A 4285-nucleotide genomic window follows, 5' to 3' on the forward strand; every position below is an offset into this window, starting at 1 on the left:
TTGTTCCAATCAAATCTTCAAGTGGGAGATTGTTGAAAGTCAATTTTGGTGGCTTTGCACATGGCTAATTCGGTGGCTTTCGGTGGATTTAAATGGATGCAACAATTGATGAATTTTTCAAAAATGGTAAAATCTCAATTTTAGTCATTGTAATTTAGGGTATTTACAAATTAGTCCTTAAGCTTCAACTATAAATACCCTAGCTCATTTAGCTTCAAAACCATCCCAAATCATTCTAGATTTCTTCCAATACTAGAGAGAATTTAGAGAGTTTCTTAAGAGTTGTTTTCTCTTTTTTATCAAGAGAGAATTATCATTGTTTTCTCCTTGGTAGATCGAGAGAAGTTGTAATTCCTATTTTCTCATAGTGAAATTCTTCTACCGTTGCCCGTGGTTTTTACCCTATATTATTTAGGGGTTTTTCCACGTAAATTTTGTGTCTCTTTTATCTTCATTTTTATTTTCTCAAATTATCAGTTGTGATTTTGCTCTATCCGATAGCCGTCTTCCGCAACATGTATGACTTATTAAAAGTGCAAATAAATGACCATATTTTCGTAAAGTAGAACATATTACAATAGTAAATGGATACGATTGTAACTTCTTAAACTCTACCTAAATGTTACGATCAGATTAAGTCAATCACACACTTTACCCTAGAAAAGTTGAAAATGGTATATATAAAAGGTATAACTGTTCTAAAGTCCATTCTTAAGTGACTCGAGTCATTTATTAAGTCATTTTGATATATTATAAAGAGAGAAACAATACAACATCCAACCCACGGGTTAAAACTTAAACATGTTTAAAAGTTTTAATTGAGAAACCCTCATTATCCACTCACTTTTAAGCCATGGGTTCCCTTATTAACTACTTCTTAGTAAAAAAAACCCAAAATGCTAACTCTCCTATTTAATATTGAATTAATTAAAGCGTCCTCCACATTTGTAGCAAGTCTATGAATAACTTATCAATTATAACATCTCCAAAATGACCGCATATCATTAGCTCTATAACAGCTGTAATGGTATTTGCAATATTTTTCTTCATTTGCGTATAAATGTTGAAACCAAAGTCTTTGTTATGGAGCATCTCATTTATATTTACAGGATCGACGTCCACTTCAAAAACTTGTAGATCGGTAATTCGAAATGATCCTTCCCTCTCGACAATCTCAGCCACTTCTTCTTTGCAAGGGGTATAAAAAGAAGGTTTCCTATCAAAAAAAAAAAAGGAAGGTTGAATGAATCCACATCTGCCTCTTCACAACTTCATGCAATTCTTAATTTAGTTTATTGCAATCGAATAATTGTAGAAATAGATTGAATGGATTATATGACAATGTGCAACCAAATCAACAAGTGATTTAGCAACAAGCTCCCAACCATAGTCTTCGTCGGAAGGGTCGGCATTTTTCCTAGCCATAAAGGTTAGCACCATACCTCGGGGTATGATTTCTTTGGAGCGCAAGCTTAAAAAATTTGTGAAGTCTTTCTAAAATTGGTCCGCATAAGCTTGGAAGACATTGGGAGGACTTGATCTTGCCATGTATACGTTTCCCTTATTGTTCTCTAGCCCAACTGGGAGCTAATGATAAGAAAGTTAAATGAGATTAATATAGATCCTTGATTAGATCAAAGAGAATGGTTTTGGTCAAGTAACCGACCTTTGTGAGCCAATTAAGCACATAGGAAGAATTAACAAAGTGAAGGCTTCTAGTTGGAAAGAGTCTGCCATAGAAAGAGCCCGCAACTCCTATAAAACACCTTTCTTGCACCATATCTCCTTTCTCTTTCTTCAGCCTCTCAATGAAATCAGGAATCGACTTAAACACATAGTTGCAGTCATTGTCTGGGAGATCATTTAGAAGCACTTCAAACTCTGGAAATTGCAACTCTTCCCGCTTACATATCCCATGGATAGTGTCTATAACTTGAGATATAGTGTGGAAGGTGTTAGGTCCTGAAGAGCATCCCAAGTCTGCCACCTTTACACAAGCTGGAGCCATTTCTTGAACATATCTCTGACGGATTCTTCAAAGATTGGTGTTACCTTGGATATCACCGCTTTCTGAAAGTACAGAGAACTGGTTAGCATGATACTTTTTTGAAAAAGAAAAAAGAACAAATATAAAGCAGAAATAACGGGCTTGGAAAACTGAATTATTAGCATAGTTAATTTCATGATCTGCTGCATTCATGCGAAGAACCTTTGCTTCTGTCATTGTGCTTGTTTAATTTCTTTACAAACTTATCTACTGTAGTGTTTTCTGGTGCGTTTTTCTTATCATTTTGAGCTCTGCTATATATATATATATACGCACGCATGAAACAATGATCATGGATGCGTCTGCCATGTAATTAATTGTTTATATGCTGAAACTGTAGGGTTTTCCCCTCATTGTTTCGTCTTCAATTTTAATTAGGTTCTCACATCAGTTTTAAACTATTCTGCAATATATATACACACACATAAGCACGCATGAAACATGGATGCGTCTGTCAAGTAATTTTTTATTTTGATGGAACGTCTGCCAAGTGATTAATTGTTTTAATGCTGAAACTGTAGGGTTTTGTCTTCAATTTTTAATTAGATTCAGTATGGTCAGATAAAATATTTCGACATTCTTTGGAAAGAGTTGTCCAATAACGACCACCTCAACCTTCTTTACGAATAAGTTTGTTAACAACAAGAGAATGACGAAATCAGTGGTTTAATATTAAGAAAAAAATGTCCATTAGCTAAAGCCCCCAATGTTTGGTAAGCCTGGAAAATACAATTTAGAATAATATTTTGTAGAAAAAAACATTAAAATAGAAATAATTTAAAACGCTGGATATCTATTTTATTTCTTCATATTTCTTTAATACCAAACCAACCCCACCCCCAAATAAATTCATTTTCTTAATTAATTACGCACGTGGAGTCTTTCAAGTAGCAAAAGTTTTCGACTGCTCTTTCCCCGGCATAAATTATGGTCGATGTTGAAAAGGATTTAAGATCTCACACTGATAATGCAGGATTTTTATTATTAGTTTGGTTAATTTTGTTTGATCATTTTTTGTTATTTACAAATTTTAATTAATATTATCAGAAATGTATACAAGAAAAATCTAAATCGAGCTATTGTATTGAAATTAATCGAGTTGACGTACTTGATGGAATAAAGAAAAGCACCTAACTATTTTTCTCTCGATGCATAGTAGCGATGTCCTATTAGACAAATTGTTAATCCGAAATAAAAATAATAATAACAAACAAATATTACTATATAATCGAACAAAGCACAATAAATAAAGAGAATTAAAGTATAAAAACGAAATTTGTGTCTATATAGGCATGAAATGGGATGAACAAAGTTAGAAATCAGAAGAATAATTTTTTGTTGAAGCTTGTATGAATAGTTTCCTTAAGACAGATTCGTCATATCTTCGGTGCTTTGAGTAACGTTGGGTGTCGATCTCCCAGGATACAACAATAAAAGATCATAACAGTAATCACAACCATAGTGACCAGTAGAACACAATCCTACCTTTCTCTATCACCGGAAATAACGAATTTAAAATGAACTTTCTAAGTGTTTTCCTAATTCAACTTTGTGAATTGTGTCTCAAAGTTGTCTCTTGTGTTGTGTTTGTGCCTTAAGTAACCTATATATAGAGGAGGAAATGGATTGAAGGGTTAAATCTTTCGATGAAAGGACTTAACCTTTCAATTAAAGGACTTATCCATTTGAGGAAAAGGGCTTAACCTTTTCACGATAGGATTTAATCTTTTCATGAAGAGAATTTGTTGAATAAGTATGATTGAATGGATGCAACTTCAAACCAAAAATTAAGTCCATTAATCAAGTGACATGATTTATTATTAATTAGTTATAAATAACATCAGTTCATTCAATAATTTTTCCAACAATCCCCCACATGAATGAACTTGATGATTCAAACATTGACTCGATATGGTGATAGATTCTACGTTCGATATTTGTATAGGATAGGTAGGTGTCCCCCTTTGAACTTTCCCACACTTTTATGTAGTTGTAGGAATATTTTCTACCATTCCATAACTCATATAGTGTCTTGTCTATTTTCTTGTGGGTTACCTTATTTAAAGATAATTTGGTGATAAAACAACTTCCCCTATATGTTATGTGACAACTCAAAACATGGTCAAATGTATTTCATAATTCTTTAGCAGTCTTATGGATACCATACACTTCATATGGTGTATCTAACAATCCATCGAAAGTCAGAATATTTCAAACTTCAATAACAATGAATGTAGT

General features: G+C 33.0%; 1 pseudogene; it reads right to left on the reverse strand.

The window, feature by feature from the left end:
• Window positions 1–927: 927 nt before the first annotated feature.
• On the reverse strand, window positions 928–2224 carry LOC120174625 (annotated as a pseudogene).
• Between the last annotated feature and the right edge of the window lie 2061 nt (window positions 2225–4285).

The sequence above is a fragment of the Hibiscus syriacus genome, unplaced genomic scaffold (genome assembly GCF_006381635.1).
Source record: "Hibiscus syriacus cultivar Baekdansim isolate YM2019G1 unplaced genomic scaffold, ASM638163v2 tig00112114_pilon, whole genome shotgun sequence".
NCBI lineage: Eukaryota > Viridiplantae > Streptophyta > Magnoliopsida > Malvales > Malvaceae > Hibiscus > Hibiscus syriacus.